This window comes from Amborella trichopoda, chromosome 4 (genome assembly GCF_054954075.1).
Source record: "Amborella trichopoda isolate Santa Cruz 75 chromosome 4, AtrichopodaSantaCruz75HAP2 v2.0, whole genome shotgun sequence".
NCBI classification, from domain to species: Eukaryota; Viridiplantae; Streptophyta; class Magnoliopsida; order Amborellales; family Amborellaceae; genus Amborella; species Amborella trichopoda.
Window position 1 is genome coordinate 35,247,505 of NC_142339.1, and position 19,870 is coordinate 35,267,374.

Consider the following 19,870-nt stretch of genomic DNA (forward strand, 5'->3'; position numbering starts at 1 on the left):
AGGTAGGTTAAAATAATTGTGTGATTAAATTATCAAATCACATCTCATAGTTGATTTTGATAACATTATTTTGTTGGAAAAAGTAGGTTTAGAAAATTTAAATTAGTTTTATAATTTAAATGAGTTTCTAAACTTGAGAGCTTTTGTTATTGGGTGCAGTTTGTATAGAGCCAATGCTCTAAACAATAAAAGTAAAGCGCACCTTCAAATAGGTCGAGAAATGTAGTTTTGATATTGAAAATCTTTGTGATAGCCTTAAAATATGGTTTCATCACTAATTATAAAATCTAAAGCTTCAAATGTAGTGTAGATCGAGCAGATCTATGAAAACTTAGAAATCTTAAAATTGAAGGTCAAAAAATACATTACAAGATGCACTATTTTCAAAAGTTGAAATCCATTTTTTTCTCATATCCATGCATCTTGAGGTCAAGGTGATCAACTTGAGGATATTTGGGCATCAAAACATCTTCTAGTGAAATTTTTGAGGTGCACCCTAATTTGATTGTTTAGATCCTGGCACTCATATGAACTTTTTCCATTTTAATTCAATGCAAAACTAGAAGTATTCTTAATAAGAAATCATAAAATATAATGTGTCTCAAATTTTGAGTGAAAAATCAATTTCAAAACTGTAAAACTAAGTATTATTATTTTAAGTAATACTTAAAATTAATAAAATTTGTAGTTATACCTGATTATTTAACGAAAATGATTTGTTAGGGCTGCAACATAATGAAAATAACTAGAGTTGCAGCCCAATGAAAATAACTAGAGATGCATCCCTTCTCACCATCCATTATTTTGGACAATGAGGAATTGTTGCAGGGAGGTCAAGAAGAAACCAGGGCATCTGGTAGCCCCCGCACTTTTTTTTGAAACTTTTTTCTTAAGGGGCCGTTTGGGAACCTGAAAATCTATTACATGAAAATAGATTACACGGAAATATGACATTTCCATGGTTTGGGTACACTTTAAGGGGCCATTTGGGTACGTGAAAATCTATTACGTGACAATAGATTACAAGGAAATATGACATTTATACTGTTTAGGTATAATTTAATACTAAGGAAATGGAAAGACATTATGCGAGATTACTAAGATTTCCCCAAAAACCACGAAATCCATTATGCGAGGTGAGGGGTGAAAAATCTATTATGAGGTTGACGGGTAATCTTTGAAAATCTTTCACGTGCGTGACTTTGCCCTATGCCTGTTTAAAAAAACATTTCCCTCTCTCAAGTATACGCTGTATTCACTCTACTATTACCTGGAGCTGGCTATGACTCTTAAAATCTTTTCAGAAATAGCAATCCTAGTTTTTGATGTAGAGAGAGAGATGGTGTGTTTCTCATGTTGCAGCTATGGCCATGAGATCATGTGATCACGTATGGCTTTAAGGGGTCGCTCTGATTACACAAATGCTCTCCCCATGGATGGGAAACCACCAAATCCGAGGTATATGGCGAAAGATAATGGTGGTGGCTCTCTTCTTGGTTCTGGCAGCAAGGATGCTTGTGCTGCTAGTTATGGCGGTGGCAAGGATGGGAAAGAAGTTATTGGATCTGATGCTTACGTCGAGGATGAATCAGGTGCTGAAGTGAAATATGGATTTGTGATTATCAATTGATCTGTTGGATTTGGTTACAGAGGAGAGAACATAATGAATGGATCATATGTTGTTAATGGCAATGTCTCTAGTTTGTTTCGTGACCATAGATCCACATCTTTGGATGATGCGTAAGTTCGAGAGGGTGCTGGTGGATCTACTGAGGATCTCAAATATGTGGACTCTCTTGATGATGTTCCTGGTTTGTGCATGGGTAGTAGTGTCTGTGAAACTATGATGATTGATGGATCTGTTGAGGAAGGTAGAGGCTTTTCCTCTCGAAATGTTTCTGCTGATCTTCGTCTTCCCAAACCCGATGGCCTTGTTGAGGCAAATGGTCTCCGTGATGGTGTGATGCGTGAGCATGACTTTTCTCTCAAAGATCATCATGTTCTTTCTATGAATTACGTTGGCTATTTACATGAGCATGCTAAATCTGATGCTGCTATTATCTTGTCTCGTTTGATTAATGATTCTAGTTGTGCACCTAGTATGTTACTCGATGGATTGATTGTTCACAAGAGATCTGTTGATTTAAATGGGCCTGAGGTCTGTGAGGCTTCTTATGCACATGATATGGGTAAACATGGTGATCGTATGCGTGATCATTCTGTGGGTGCTAATGAACATGGTGATCGTATGATTGATCATGGTGTTCATTCTATGGGTGCTGATGTTTCTTTACATTGGCTTTCTAAAAAAGTTGATGCTAATGTCTCTTTGATTATGCATGATGGTAGCTTGACCAAGGGAGTTGTTCGGAGTAGACTTATTGGGGTCAATGGTGAATCTGCTAGCAGGGAAAGCTGTCAAAATGATAGAGGAAATAATGAACCTTTGGATAAAAATGCCATTGATGCTATAACTAGTTATCACAAATTGAGTCCCAACTGAGACAAAGGTGTTGCTGCGAATATGATTTCCTCTACCCATGGTGGTGACAATGTAGTTGGCCACAGAGGTATTGGGTTTTTGTTGGGTGAAGTCTCTAAGAGCTTTATACACAAGGAGGTTAGGGAGGATATTGTTGATGATCATTGATCATATAGTGCAGCTGCGGAAGAAAAAGGTAAGGCGATTGATGTAATTGCTATTAAAGGAAAAAAGATGATTGTTTCCTATCGTCATGGGGATTTTAATGGAAAGAACCTGGATCTATTTCTGGTATTCATCATAGTGTAGAAGACATAAGGAGCCATGGGGTGAGGAATTCCCATCATTGATATCAAATCCCACGGTGAATGCGATGAATAATGATGCAAGCAGTAGCTGTTGGAACTCTGGTAAGTCGAAGGACTTATTGTTTGGTGCTAAAGGGATTCAGAATGGGGTTTATTATTTTTCAGATCTTGAGGTTATTCCTATTAAGACAATTAATGGTAGATGATATGTTCAGATCGAGAAAGAGTTGGTAGACTCGTGTCTCAAGAGATGGGATAAATGCTTATTGGGCTATTTCTTGGGGCACAGACCTGAGTGGACATACATGAAGGGATGTGGAGATTGAAGCACAAACTGGAAATCTTTGCAAATGATGGGTTTCTTATATTTCGGTTTCATTTAAAAGATGAGATGGAAATAGCACGCACTGGCGGGCTTTGGTTTGTCAATAAAAAATGCCTTGTGTTACAAGAATGAGATCCTTTTGTCTAGCCATCTAGGCATACTCACCAAACCATACCAGTTTGGATCAAGCTTCCGAACTTACCCTTGATTTTTTGGGAGCCCGAAATATTATTTCGAATTGCCTCAAGTGTGGGTAAGCCCATTTTTTTTGGACAAACCCACAAAACTGAGAACACGAGATGAACCAAGAATACGTGTGGCAATGGATTTTAGCTCTTGCTTAAATGAGTTGTGGTTCGACATTAGTGGAAATGAGTATTGCCAAAAGATCACTTATGAGTTTATCTCGTCAATTTGTTCCAAATGCCATCAGGTAGGACGTAAAGTTGAATTATGCCTATCCACCTTTGTTCTAAAGGATTCATCAAAGCCTAAAGGTGTAGTCAAGAACAATGGTGGTTCGGTGGTTGTATTGCCCACTGGTGAGGAATGTTGGAAAGTCATTAAATGGCGTAAGCAATTTCTTTACAAGAAAAAAGAGGTGGGTAGCAAACCAAATACCTTTCAAGCTTTGGTTGAAGTTGAGGAAGACATTCAGTTGGATGGGTCTAAAACTCAAATTGCAGCAGAAGATGCTATTGTTATTACTCATGAGCAGCCAATTGGGCCTAACGACCAAATTATAATAGGTAGCTCTAATGCTGTTGACCACCATGCACATGATGAAGGGCCCATGGAAGTTGCTTTACATGACGCTCACAATCAAGCTCACGCTAGGGACGTCAACAAAACTGATTTGGAAGTGGCTGATTTTCCTAGAACTCAACTTAATATAAGTCCAAAGACAAATATGTTTCCCATAGATGAACGTGAACCTAATGGTGGGGTTGGGGTTGAGGTGGGTCCTTTACCCATGTTGAGTCTTAATGATAGAAATGACTTAAATCTTAACAACAATGGGGCTACCGCTGACGTTCAGATGGGTCGGCTTCCCGTATTGGATTCTGTTGGTTAGAGAGAGAAAATTCTTCTTTTGATGAATCAAGTGTGAGACTGCTTCAAGATGATGGCACTGTTGTGCTTCAAGATGATGATGTTGCTTCAACAGTGGATATGGCTATGCTCGGGGCCTTACCTTCTGATGGGGATGTTGAAGAGGGTCCTCTCATGCCTTCTTCAACAGTTCTTAATCCTATTGTGGAGGGTGTCGACACTAAGAAGAAGACTAATACCACTCATAAACCGGCAAGTGCTGCTGGCGGTGGGATGTAAAAAGACAACTTACACTCTAAAGCAGTAGCATCTTCGACATCTACTGGTGGAAGGAAAGTGGTCTCTCGTAAGGCTCAATGTACCACCCAGGGTGTTTCATCGGCCAATGAAGGTAAGCCTATTTTTGGCAAGCCATAAAATTAACAGTTTATATATGTCAGTTGTAGTATAGAATGTTTGTGGCCTTCAAGGTCGCGATAGGGTATCTGATATTGGGGCTCTTAAAAATCAACACAATGTGGGATTATTATTTCTGCTTGAGACAAAATTGCATGTGGATTTGACTATTGTGTGGTCAAGGAGATTGGGTTTTTATGATAATGTAGTTGCTAACAATGTTGATGGTAGATCAAGAATTTTGCTTCTTTGGAACCCATCTATTTATTCAATCAATGTTCTTAGTGTCAATGATCAGATGATTACTATTGTTGCCAATCATTTATCTAATGGTTGCATGCCAATTATTTATGGGGTATATGCTTTTAACTCCGTTTCTCAGAGGGCTTTACTTTGGGATCATATGAGATGTCTAGAGGTTGCTACTACAATACCTTAGTTGATACTGGGAGATTTCAATACCCTATTGGATAGTTCTGAAAGGATGGGTGGTAGCGACTATTTACCGTCGGATTCAATGGATTTTACACAAGTTATGCCAGACTGTGGGTTAACTAACCTTGGGACAACAAGGGGTTGATATTCTTGGTCTAACAGTAAGCTTACTAGGCGATGTGTTAGAAGAAGATTGGATCGTGTTATGGCGACTACAGATTGGGTGTTGACGTATCCAGAGTCCAAAGTAGAGCTGCTTCCAAAGGGGAATTCTGACCACTGCTCGCTGCTAGTATCCATATCAGATTTGGGTCTAGTTGGGCCAAACCTTTTAAATTCTCCTGGTTTTATTGATATAATTTCAGCATCTTGGCAAGGCAGAGTGGGGGGTACACCTATGTTTCGCTTTGTTACAAAGCTGAAAAGACTTAGGGGATATTTGCGTGCTTGGAATAAGGAAGTATTTGGCCATGTGAGTGATGCTATTTCAGAAGTTTGGCAAAAGCTATCTATTCTATATGATAGTCTTAGAAGAGAAGGAGTGTACTGAAAAATTACAATAGTTATAGGGCCATGAAGAGAGAATATGGAAGCAAAAGTCAAGGAAAAAATGGTTGAAGGACAGGGATTCGAATACAAAATTCTTCCATCTGCCTACTGTAGTTAAGAGAAGGAGTGATCGTATTATCTCCCTAAAAGATCAGAATGAAATTTCTTTGGCTTCTGAAGCAGATATTGACAATCACATGATAGGTTTTTTCAAAGATCTTCTAGTTCAGGAAAATGATGTTGATGCTCATATGGTTGAAAATTTTTGCCACCATATCTACTTAGCACTCATCAGCAGGAGAAGTTACTTGAGAATGTTTCTATGGAAGAGATAAAGGATCGTATCTAGGGAATGAAATGTGACAGTCTTCGGGCCCTGATGGTTTCTTGGTGGAATTCTATAAATTCGAATGGGAGGTGCTCAAGAATGATATTTTTTTTGCTCTTAATGATTTCTTTAAGAAAGGCAAATTTCTTAAACAAATTAATTCCACCTTTATCTGTCTGATTCTTAAGGTTACCACTACTACTATTATGAAAGATTTTGCCCAATTGGTTTATGCAATGTGCTGTATAAAATAATTAGTAAAATCATTTCTAATCGCCTACAGGTACTGCTAAATGATCTAATTGACCCTAGACAAGCTGCCTTTCTGAAAGGTAGACTTATTACCAGTGTTTTAAAAATCGCAGAGTCGGCACGGAATGGGCCGATTCGAATTGGGAATTGGTCATCCCGTGTCGATTCTTCAGTAAAGCCGGGAGAACCGGTGATTCTGTATAGTAAATCGCCTCTTCGCAACATGACGTCAGGACCCACCGATTCTTCTACAGTCAGGGGAATTTTTGTAAATTTCAGGGAATTTTGAGGCAAAATTCGTTGGGAGACCGAAAAATTCATCAAAGACTAGGGAGCCCACAGGTCCACCCCGGGCACGCTTCGCGGGCCCTAAAGTTCCTTCACGCACGTGTGCTCACGATCCACACGCATCGTGTGATCTTGTTGCTTCACATGCGCTACAAATGGTGAGTACAAAAAACTATTTATTCACCTAAATTTGCTTCTCTCTCTGCGATGTGAGACTATGTGAAAAGGCAATAACTTAAAACGTTCATATATTATATATTTTGTTAATGGTTTTCTTAATAATAAGTTGTGAGTGCCATATTGGTTATTGCATGCGCTCATTGTGTGGATGGATGCAGGTTCAATTCCTCTTGTTGAGGAACTACTTTTTTTACTTTTTTTTTTGTCAAATTATTTTCTTATCAAAAAAATTAAAGCTTTTTTGTAAAAAATAAAAATAAAAGGTTTTCATCAATTTCGGTTTTTGTCAATTTTTTTTCTTATCAATAAAATAAAAATTTTCATATAAAAAATATGAAATTTTTTGTCAAATTTTTTTCTTATAAAAAAAAATTAAAGGCTTTTTCTAAAAAATAAATATAAAAGGTTTTTATCATTTTCTCTTTTTGACAATTTTTTTTTTCTTTTCTACAAAATAAAAAGTTTTGTATAAAACAAATGAGAGGATCTTATCAATTTTTTTTCTTTTCAAAAAAATAAAAAGTTTTGTCAAAAAAATAAAAAACAAAAAGTTATTGTAAAAAAAAATAAAAAGTTCTTATAACAAAAAAATACAACAAGTATTTTTTTCAAAAAAAATTGATTTCTTATTTTTGTTAAAAGAAGTTTATATTTTTGTCAAAAAACTCATTTTTTTTTTTTTTCAACAATACAACAAGTATTTTTGTTAAAATAAGTTCTTACAGAGAAAAATAACTCAATATTCACATATTGATGAAAAAAATGAAAATTAATAATGTAGTACCTCAATTTTTTATTTGATTATTAGAAAGCAATATTTATAATGAATTTTAATAATTTTTTTAGAATTTTTTAAAACTTAATCCGACCGATTCGGTTGATTTCCGATCCGAATCATCAGTTCACCAATCCGAATGGGTTTTTGGGTGCCCGATCCGAGGCACCGATCCATTTTTGAACCATTGCTTATTACATATAACATCCTCATGGCAAATGAACTCATATCTATCTGTAATAAGTATTCTAATAGGGCAAAAATGTGTTTGCAATTAGATTTGAGCAGTGCTTATGATAAAGTATCTTGGCCATTTGTTATTGCTTGTATAAAGGCTTTGGGATTTCCAGATACTTTTATATGTTGGGTTCATTTATGCATATCCACTCCTTCCTTCTTTGTGTTATATAATGGTTCTCCTAAGAGTTATTTTAAGGGGAAAAGAGGTCTGAGACAAGGGGATCCCTTATCTCCTTATCTTTTTCTACTAGTGATGGATTTCTTGAGTAGACAATTGGACTATCCTATCTAGCAAGGTATAATTACCAAGCCTTTTTCTTCGGGTTGTGATTATGAAATATCACATCTTTTTTATACAGATGATGTTGTGATTTTTTGTAACGCTTCAATTAATACTGATGTTGCTATGAAGTCAGTTCTCTCTATTTTATAAGCAACCACAGGACAAGAACTTAATATTGCAAAAAACAAAGCCTTCTTTTTTGGGGTCTTGCAGGGCAATAAATTTTTGATTATGAAGGAACTTGGTTTTGGTGAAGGGTCCCTTCGAGTCCGTTACTTAGGGCTACCTTTGTTTCGGGATCATTTGAAGCATAGTCAGTGTTATGCTTTGGTTGGAAAAGTTATTGGAAGGATAGGTTGTTGGCAGGCTTTGACTTTATCTTATGCAGTGCGTCTCTAATTGTTGAAATCAGTTCTATGTGCTTCTTCGATATTATAGATTCTATCATTTATTTTACCAAAGAGAGCTTGTAATATGATTGAACGGTTACAGAGAAACTTCCTATGGGTAGGCATGGCTGGAAAGAAGGGGGTTCCTCTAGTTAAATGGAACACAAATTGTTTACATCAAGCAGAATGGGGTTTAGGGATACGTGATATAGTCGATTTCAATATTGCAATGATGATGAAATTGGTATGGAGAATATTGGTAGATCCTTCATCCTTATTTGCTCAAGTTTTTAAGCATCGTTACTTCAAGAATTCTTCCATATGGAAGACTAAATACAAAAGATACTCATCTTACGTTTGGAAGGGTATTCGGCTCGGGTTATCTCATTTGAAGGATAATGTCTGATGGGTTATTGGTGATGGTTGGCTTGTAGACTTCTGGGCAGACCCGTGGTTATTAGAAAAGTCAATATGGGACTCTTATAATATGATTGTTCATCAGGAACTTAAGGTTGCTATGCCAAAGGTCTCTGATCATATTGGGGATGTTCTTCAATCTTGGGTCTTACCCCTGCCTACGTCAGGCTTTTTGACATAGATATGGAAGGAGGTTCAGAACAATATCCTTCCACTACAGCCACGTATGGATTTTTTGGTGTGGATTAATTCTGTGAGTGGTTTGTTCTCAATTAAAGAAGCTTGGGAGCATATTCGTAAGAAGGGAACTTCTTAGGCGATATTTAGAACCTTGTGGTCAGCAAAATGCCATCCCTGAGCAAAATGATTTTCTTGGTTGGTCCTCCATCATCGGTTACCTACTACTTCTCTCTTGCAGCAGCATGAGATTGCTATGGCTCCTCCTGTATGCCCCTTTTGCAAAATAGTGATGATAATTCATGTCATCTATTATTTCTTTGTGACTTTTCGTAGGTTTTATGGAGGTTTATTGCTTGGCGATGCAGTAAGTGTTTCATCTCTAGCAGTTCTATTCCTATGATGTTGAGAAAATGGTTATCATTCAGATTCAAATAAAATGGTTTCTTTAATATCTAGATGTCTTTATTCTTTACAACTATATGGTTCTTATGGGTGGAACGTAATTAGAGAGTTTTCCAAGATAGGTTGACCAGAAGGGAACAATTAGTCAGACAAATCATTTCTCATGTTCGGGGGTTAGCTGATGTTAAATCTTGAAGATTCCATTGTCATAAAAGGCAATCATTGATAACTTACAGTTCAAATGGTATCAGCAGAGGGATAAAATTACTCTTCCACTGGCATGATCATTTCTTAGCCCTAATCACTTCAAGATAAACATTGATGGGGCTTCCTTACATAACCTAGGCCAAGCAGGGGAGGGGGGGGGGGGTGGGGGGTGTTATTAGGAACTCTGATGGTGCTTTTATTGCAGCATTTGCCAAACCTTTGGAATCGCCTCTAATAATTATGCGGAATTTTGCGCTTTGGAAGAAGGATTAATCCTAGCTAATGAACAACAGTGCTACCCTATTTAGATTGAAAGTGACTCAGCATTGCTCGTTAATGTTATTCATGAATGCTGGCGACCTACATGGAAGTTATATACGGTGGCACTAAATTGTCGACAACGTCTCTTTAAGTGCAGGTGGTCAATTTCTCACATCTTTTGTGAAGCCAATGTTGTGGTTGATATTCTTGCAAAGAGGGTTACATCTTATCAAAGAGCTATTGTTTGGCGTTCTCGTCCGTCATATTTTATTTGCCTTGCTTTAACTCATGATTTGACACAGGTGCCATGTTCTAAGGTTTTACGGTAATGAGTTGTAAACTTTCTATTTCTTACTTATTAATGAAAAACGGGTAGGCTCCCCCACTGACTTATTAAAAAAAAAAAAGTATATGCTGTATTGTATAATTATTAAGGTAAGTAGAAAGTGAAAATAGGGGATATGAAAAGGAGAATCTAAATTGATTTGAACAGGTGTACGAAGACAATTTTCTACTGCAATTATAATAAAAAGTTTGTACATCCCTCTCCCCTGAATTTGGGTTGTAGCCCTCATTTGACACTCATCTAAAAATAAAATTTTTTAGTAATTGGTAAGTGAAAGTAAGGGGAAATCTAAATTGATTTGAATAGTTACTCTCATCTAAAAACAAAATTTTTTAATAATTGGTAAGTGAAAGTAAGGGAAAATCTAAATTGATTTTAACAATTGTAGAACTTGAGGGACAATTTTTTACTGCAATTATAATAAAAAAGTTTCTACATCCCTCTATCCCCAATTTGGGTTGTAGCTCGCCATCAGCTCTCATATAAAAATAAAAATAATAAAAATAATAATTGGCAATCGATGAAAAAGTACACAACACAATCATAATAAAAAATTTCACACAACATAATCCTCATAAGATATTAGTAAAAGTTCAATTGAAATAAGATACCTCTTTAGTCTCCTTTAATGCTTCAAAATTTTCTACTGCAATTATCAAACGTTCTAGTTTACTAATCAAGCTTCTTCCCATTTTTAAACTTGTACCATAAAGATTTTGATTTGGTATCATAAATTTATTGCTTATTTGAAATTATATATAGAGTGACATTTGAAAGACTTCTATAAAAAATAAATAAAAATAAGCCTTATCATAATAAAATCATGTTATTCCAATCATATTATTTCTCATGACTTATCATATTGAAACCAAAGTCTAATCATGTTAGCCAAACATAGCCATATTTTTCATATTTGGATAGTAATGTATTTCTCATATTTCTTCTAGATATAGCCAAATAATAGCAATGTATTTCCCAAGTTGCATTTAAATACTACCCAAATAGTGACAATCCATTTGCAAATAATGTATTATGCAGTAATGTATTACGCTCGTAATATATTTCACAAACAATATATTTCCAGGTATCCAAATTAGGAAATCTATTAGGAAGGGTAATCGGGGAAATCTTTGGGGCGCATCTCCATTTTCTCTCCCAAAAAATCCCGTGATTCACATCCTAATAAATAACAACAAAAAAAAGTTCTTCAACTAGTCCCATCTTCTGTGATCAATAGCTCCCTTTGAAAACCCAATCGCATGTATATATTTAAACCTCAAAAATCAGCCCCATCTTCCTCAACTAGCAGCTAACCCGGCAGCACCATCTAAAAAATCAGCTCATCTTCCTCAACTAGCAGTTAACCCGGTAGCTCCATCTTCTGCCACCAGTTGTAGCTATTGTTTAAATCAACCCCATCTCCTCAACTAGCAGCTAACCCGGCAGCTCCATCTCAAATATCAGCCCATCTTTCTCAACTAGTAGCGTCATCTTCTGCTATCAGTTATAGCTATTGTTTATTTCCAGATATTCAAGATTTATTTGTTGGGTTCTACAACCACAACCATAGTTGTAGCTATTGTTTCAAAAAAATAAATGGATTTAGGTTCTCTGCTCTATCTTTTTTTTTTTGGCTTTATTTTTTCTTTTTTGATGCTATTGTTTGCTGATGAATTTGAAATACTTGAGTTCACTCACAGAGAATCGTCAAATCAGTGTGCTTGAATTGTTTTTTTTTTTTTTTTTTTCAGAACATTTAAAATTAATTTACCCATTCAATCTCCTTATAATTTCTCCTCCAATACGTCTCATTTAGTAAAAAATCCTTCTAGGTTACTAGCTAAATTTCTCTAAATTTTTCTTTTTCTTTTGAATTTGCCCATAGAAGTTATTTGAAGAGAGATGATCGAAAGGCTTTAGCACAAGAAAAGAAAACATAAAAAATATGATGGCTTATCATAATAAAAGTATGTTATTCTAAAGTGTTAACATCTTGAAAACATGTGATTCCAAATCAAGACGCAAAGGCATACAAAAAGTGTGGCTAATTCTTATACCTGATGCAATTATAAAGTTTAAGCTACATACTAATAGGGATGGTACGCTCAACCATGTTTTGGGTATGAAGCCAAAAAAGAAAAAAAACATGTTGGTAATGTATTTCCGATATTTCTTTTAGATATAACCAATAGTAATAATGCATTTCTCAGTTTGCATCTAAATACTACCCAAACAATGACAACACATTTTTTGATATTTCTTCTAAATATAACCAATAATAATAATGTATTTCTCAAGTTGCATCTAAATACTACCCAAACGATGACAAATGCATTACGCTAGTAATATATTTGACAGACAATATAACTTTTAAGTATCCAAACAACCTCTTAATGAAAATTTTCCCGCCCAATCTCTCTCTAGGCTTTTCTCCCTCATGATACTCTCTATGGAATTGAAGGACGAGCGACGCATTGATGGTGATCATCATTCTCTAAGACTCTCACGCCTAACAAAGAATCAAGGAACCCTGGTCCCTTGATCCAACTCTCTCTCAGCCAAAAAGGATGAACCTTGCCTCTTCAATGGTGAGTCAGTCTCTGTGAATCTTGCAATCGGAAAGTAAGAGAGAGAAAATGACATGATCTTTTTTTTATCTCTCTAAGCATCCCCCAAAGATCTCAAGGTGAGATTCTTCTTTCATTTTTTGCTCTTCTTCAGGCAGTGTTCATAAATTTTATTATCCCTCTCTATTTTCCTCCTCCTATCCAGGTTTCCGGTCTTCTCAAGTTCTGGAAAATTAGGGTTTAATTTAGCATTCCTACTTAGAATTTTGTCTATCATGTTAAAGATGTGCATTTTCATTTGTTTCAATCTTTACAATGTATATTTCTATGTTGTTTTTTTTTAGATATCATTTTAATGTAGTGTTGCTTTTTGCGGTAAAATTAGGGTTTAGGTTAATGTGGTATTGCTTTTCATACATGATGAAGAGTTTTTCCACCTCTATATATTGTTCTTTATGTGAATTATATATATTTTTTGGAGCAGAGCAGAGAGAACTAGGGCTAGATTTTGATGGATTTTTCTAGCATTTATTTTGGATTTGTTCTTTATGGGTGGTTCTGCAAAATCGTAGTTTCAGGTGACCTTATCTAGAAAATTAGTTATGGTTGTACTTTAGGTATAATTAAATGGTTTTAAACCATGCATTAAAAGTGAATTGACCATTAATTTTAATTCAAAGTGTTATTTTCTATGAATTATAAGATGTTGGGGTTTCTTTTTTTTTAATGTGTTTTTGGCACTTTGTGTTTTCATTTTTTGTATTCTAATACTACTTCAAAAGAATTATTGGGGGTAGTCTTTATTTTAATTTGGCCTAAGATTTGATTGATCATCATGGTGTGTGTTATGTTTGAGATTGTTTATTCCCGATTGTTGGTGTATCCCACAGAAACAAGTTTTTAGAGGCCAGATTGCTATATTAAGAAAATATAGGATTTTAGTTGTGTTAAAGGATTAAGGTGGAATTGTAAATATTCAAATTCTTAACCATAATGAAAACTGATTTACTCTTGTTTTTTTTTTTTTTTGTTTCTTGAGTATTTCAAGTTTTGGAAGTCAAGACAAGAAAGGTATCTTAGAAGTTGTCTTCTTTCTTTAGGTGTCTTTCTGTTTTCAGAATTTCGAAGTTGTTGGTATAGAATGTATTGTTTTTAATGCCAATCGGAAAATTCCTTCGTTTGTCATTCATTTGGGTTTCAGAGGGCAACGGCATTTTGAAATGGCTATTTTCTCATGTATACCTTTACATGTGCTCTTATTTATTAGATATTTATAATTTTTATGATGCTGTTTACTGTAATGAAAGTAACCATCTCAACAATATTTGTATTGCTATACAGCAGTGAATGATAATGGTGATGGTTGCAATAATGAATTTGCACTTGAGTTTCGTCAATTACCATTTAATTTAGAGTAAGACATTAAGAGTTAACATTAATTTTCTTTCATCTTTATGGGTTCATTGGATGAATCTAAACTTGGACATAAGGTTCACAGTTGAAATAGAGATTGGGAGTAATTTGGGCAATAATGAGATAGATACACCTGAGCAAATAGGAACTTCTCTTATTGATGATTATAGAATTGATATTTTGGCTACTACAATGAATTGAAGGATATTATTCTTGTAGATGGTGATGATAATGGTGAGTTTGATGTAGGCCAGGATGCATATGAACCTATTATCGTTGACCTTCTATCTTTTGAACTTTCTAAAGCTGTCCCATTGAACTTTGTAAAGCTGTCCCACAAGAGGGCATGGGGTTTGAGTCCCCTAGAGCCACATTGGATTTCTATAACGAGTATGCAAGAAATTTGGGTTTAAGTGTTCGATGCGCATCAAGTTGTCAATCAAGAAAAGATAGATCATTTATCACTTGTGAATATATTTGTTCAAAAGAAGGTCAACGACACAAGAAATATGAGGGGAATCAATCTAGGATCAATACAATGATGGGGTGCAAATCAATGTCAAGAATCAAGAAAGGTGATTTTGGTACATGGTTCAAGGCGAAGCATAATAAATAGCATCTCACTCCTTTATTTCACCATCCAAAGTTCATTTCCTTCTTTCACATCGTAAAATTTTCGAGCCCATAAGAGAATTGATCCGTATGTATAACTCATGTGGTTTAAGTGCACAAAAGATCATGAACGTGGTGAGTGCACAAGCTGGAGGTCGAAGGAGTCTTTCTTTCATAGAGCACGATTGCAAGAATGAAATGTATAGATATCGAAGAAAATCACACTTGGTAGGAAGGGATGCAAAGGGCTTGATGGAGTTCTTTGCCGCAAAGATGCCACGAACCCATCATTTGCATACATGATACAAGTTTATCAAGATGGGCACATAACTAATGTACTATGGATTGATGCAAAATCAAGAATGGCATGTGAGTTGTTTGGAGATGTCATTATATTTGACACTCCATACAAGACCAATGCCTATAGGATGCCATGTGCCCCAATTTTAGTAGTAAACCACCATATGAAGACTATCGTCTTAGGTTGTGCTTTGATCCAGAGAGAGGATGAGGTCTCTTTTATATAGATGTTTACAAAGTGGCTTGAGGTGATGAATGTATGCCAACCCTAGTCAATCATAATTGACCAAATTAAGGCAATGGCCCTTGTCATAAAGAAGGTATTTTTAGAGTCCCGAAATCGCTTGTGTAGGTACCATAGTATACAAACATTTGAGCAGAAAATGGGGCAAGTTGAGCGTAGACATCCAACTCCGGACTTTTACAATTGCATGACCATTGTACCACAATTATGGAATTTGAAGATGGATGGTCAAGAATGATCGAAAGATATAATCTAAAGAATCATGAATGGCTTCAGTCCTTATATGAAATTTGAAATCAATGGGTGGATGTATATTTGCAAGATTGTTTGTTTACTGAAAATAGAACTGGTGGGAGAGAAGTCATGAATAAGGATATTAAGGCATATGTGAATTCCCATACCAACTTAACTACATTTATTGCTCAAATTCAATAATTAATTGACAAAAAGTTTGATGATGAAATATTCTAAATTTCGAATCTCGTTACAAAATGTCAGTTATGAAGACCGCTAGTCGAATAGAGAGCAAGTGGCTCAAATTTATGCCTTAACTATCTTTAAGGACTTCTTTCAGCTAGAGTTGGTGAGAGCCATTGATCTTATTTGTGAAGTACAAGAGGATGATGGGGTGTTGTGTACTTTCAATTTGCACACATATGGGTTAAGTCACTTGGCGCACACAGTTGTATCTAATGGTATTAAGAAGAAAGCAACATATAGCAGCCACCTATATGAGCGCATGGGTATTCCATAGTCATATGCTTAGGGTATTATTTTTTAAAAAATATCCTTGAGCTACCCGATCACTATATTGTGCAACGATGGATAAAGGATGTGACAAAAGGGGTTGATCTTGATGGCTACGGGGTTCAAATATGGGATCATTGTGATGATAACTATTCCACACGCCTCAATGACCTACATTGATGGGCCAACATGGTGGAAACTATCGGGGCAGGGTGTCCACGTGCATGCAAGTATGTAACGATTGTTTTAAAAAGAGGCACGTGAGAACATTGCTGCTAAAGTGGATATGGAGAATGTTTATACAAAAGCCACCATCTTCTACCCATAGTAACCCTGCTTCCATGCAAACTCCTACCCTTCTAGTGGCTCCTGTCCTCTTTGTGGGTTCAAACCCACATGTGAAAACAAAGGGACGGCTTGGTATTGCGAGATTCAAATCTGGGTTGGAGAGGGCAAGTAAGAGAAAGTGCAATACATGCCGAGACATGGGTAATGACAAATTGGCAATAAAGCAGTTTAGAAATGTTTAATTGGGTGCTTCACTGGTTTTTACTCGATTATTGGTAGTGTGTGGTATATCATGGGAAATGACACAGAGTTCCTTCTATTTTTATGTACACTGATATATCATTGTATATCCGTGTGCACAGCTGATACATCATTGTATATCTGCGTGCACACTGATTTACATTGATATATTAGTGTGTAATCAGTGTGCAGATTGATATAAACGGAATTTATGTGTATATGTGCATTGATATGGTGTACATCATTGTGTAAAGATTATGTGTAGCTTTTGCTAAAAAGCTTCACTGGATGAAACTTTTGCTTTCATCTCGTTCTTGGATGTTTTATACTAAATTGGTTTCAAATGTTAATTTTAATGTTCGACTTCACTTGAACCAATCTAGGTTCATCACAAGGTTTCAAAAAACGCTAGGCGGCCCCTAGGCGGCCCACTTGGTGCCCAGTGCCCAACGTTTAGGCGGGCGCTAAGAACCTTGGGCGCCCAGTAATTTACAAAAAATGAAAAACACCTAGCCCGCTCAGGTACATCCGCCTGGGCGCCCGCCCAGGTACATCTGCCCGTGTAGGGCCGCCTGGGTCTAGGAGGGCGGAGTTTTGGTCCAGGCCGCCTAGGTGCCAGGCGGACCATTTTTTAAAACATTGGTTCATCATAATGCATGTCATTTTGGTGCACTAGATATATGATGCATTTCCTTCCATTGTTATTTTGTTGTTGTACTCATCTTGTAGTAGAAACATTCATATGAACTCATCTTTTTATGTTATTTGACATGCATTTTGAATTTAAATACATTGAGAATGTTTAGTAATCAATCACCTTTGATCTTATACTCTCTATTATTTTTTTATATTTTTGTGCGGGTGTACAGGTGATCCCCAATGGTGGATGACTAACACTCGAGGTGAAGTGGATGAGGAGCAGCAGAGGTCTATAGCTATGGGGAGTACAAATAAACCTCAAGTGAGCATGAGTAACATCGAAGGCAATGTGCCTGAGCAACCCCAGTGATTGGCTTAATTTTTCACGTGATCACATTTAAGCTTTACTTGTATTTGTAACTTTTAAGCGTTACTTATATTTGTATGTATGTAAATAAAATAAAATTTTAATTGTCAACCCAAGAGAAAACAATAATATGAACTTTTCCTACTTGGATATAATATAGTAACCTATCCTAAATTATGGTCGTAAGGTGTTGAGATACGCAAATTACATTATTAAAAAACATAGGAATGGAATTGATTGAAAAAGTTCACACCCAAGTTCCCATCTCTCCCTTTCTCTGCGTTAAAGCTTTAATTCTCTCTTTAAACTGTTGCCCTGTGTTTTTCCCTTAAACCTTCATTACCGACGCTCTCTCTCAAAAGTACAGACTCTAGCTCTCTCTAAACTGTTACTGTTTGTTTTCCCCTTAAACTCATACTCTCTCTCTCTCCCCCACTCACTCTCTGGCGCAAACTTCAATTCTCTCTAGACTGCTATCTCCTATTTTTTTCCCTTAAACCATTCTCTCTAGACTGCTATCTCCTATTTTTACCCTTAAACCAACAGTACTTCACCCTCGCTCAAAAGCGTAGTTAAATTTCGTTCTAAATCATTCCTAACCGTTTTCCCCCTTAAATCCATATTTCTTCTCTCTCTACCCCACAAGGAGGTGGAAATTATTTTATTTGAGAAAAATTGGTATACTCTTAATTAGAATATACTAGTGACCTAAAATCAATTTGTGTGTGCGCGTGTGTAGGGGTGTGTGTGCACGCATTTGCTTATATAGTTAGAACTTGAGAAATACGATTATATCTCTTTGTGCGTTTGTGCACGTGCGCATTTGCTTATAGTTCGAATTTAAGAATTAAAAAATTATTTACATAAAAGCAAGTGGAATTTAAGTTTACACATAAATATTTTACGTTATGTTATATGTCATTTTTGATGTACTTATATCCCCGAGGTGAATAAGGAAAGAGCCAGTAGTAACCTGGTCTCGTCGGGAAATTGTAGCAATAAGCTTAATATTGGGCGATCTTTGAAGAAGTGTCAGAATGGCCTCAAATTGTATAAGAGGCTATTTTTGGATACCCTAAGGACACTCACAAAGTTTCATTGTGTTCTGACAAGTTTTGAGATGATTAGGACGAAACTCAGTTGCACCGCCATTGAACACGTCCTGTCATGTTGAAAATAGACCCTATAACTATAGCCGGTCTGAAAACAGTATCAGACCACCGCCATTGGACCCGGAATGTTGAAAACTCTTAAGTACCAAATTCCGGCTCAATTGGACCATCCAGGACCATTATGGGCTTAACTTACAATACAAAGATGGGTTTTACACGATTGTGGTGCAGCATCGATGAACCAGTTTCCATTTATAAAAACTGTGTTTTCTCATTTCGAGATGATTTACAAATGTTTATAACTTGCTCATTTTGAGTCCAATTAAGCTTAAATTCGGACACGAGCTAGATCTCGACTATATGCCCGTTTTGACATATGGCACGTGTCATAGCGTGGCCCGAAACCAGAGAATTTTTAGACAGAAAATGGACTCGAAACATGAAAATTTAGATTTTAAAAGAAGAACATCAAATTCTCTGAGAGGTCATAAAATAGCTTGAGATCCCGATGTCGGATCGTCGCAAGTATGGGTCAGTTGCGATCGTGCTTCGAAGAGCTACAATTTGATATAATTTTTGTATACGATCGGAGGCCGGATGACACCTAATTTTTAGGTCGAATAATGCATACTTTTCCGGTCATCGGAATCCCATTTTTCGATGACTTCCCAAAATTGGAACGCGCTCAAACATATACTAAAATAGATGTCGCAAAATGATCGTGATAGTATTATCTTCAATTTGTGATCAAAATGAAGTCTCGGAACATCATGGATTGTGCCGAATCGATGGTCGAAGAATCACAAGTTTATGGAACTTGGTCGGATTTAGGTTCTCCTTTAAAAATCTGTTTCAAGGCGATCAAAGGGTATCAAAACGTTTGTAATAGTTCAAACATCGATTCTACGATATTCGATCACTCGAATTGCCATTGTAAACATCCGAAAAAGTTCTCGAGGCCTAGCAATGGCAAGAGGCCCCTCATAGAGGGATGATTTTGTCATTTATTGAAAAGTGCTAAAGTTTATTTTGGTCATTTGGTTCAAAAATAGAATTAGTTTTTTAATTCTTTAAATGTGTACTTTTTTGACAATTTTGGTTGTTTTTGAGCAATCCACCATTGTTTTGGGCTTGCTCTATATAAAGAACTTAAGTCATATGCAAACCTAAGATTGGGAAGCATAATAAAAAATTTGGGTTTTTGTCCATTCAAGCCTTTGCTTGTCAATAGCTTCTAACCTCAAG

At 36.1% G+C, this 19,870-nt stretch overlaps 1 long non-coding RNA gene across 2 annotated transcripts; it reads left to right on the plus strand.

Annotated features, from left to right (window-relative positions):
- Positions 1–12,074: 12,074 nt before the first annotated feature.
- Positions 12,075–17,687, plus strand: LOC110006781 (uncharacterized). Of its 2 annotated transcripts, XR_002280053.2 has the most exons (3): positions 12,075–12,248; positions 12,521–12,782; positions 17,377–17,687. It is a non-coding gene; the product is annotated as an uncharacterized LOC110006781 (long non-coding RNA). The 2 variants fall into 2 exon arrangements; XR_002280052.2 differs by lacking the exon at positions 12,075–12,248 and having other exon boundaries at positions 12,286–12,782.
- Positions 17,688–19,870: the final 2,183 nt, after the last annotated feature.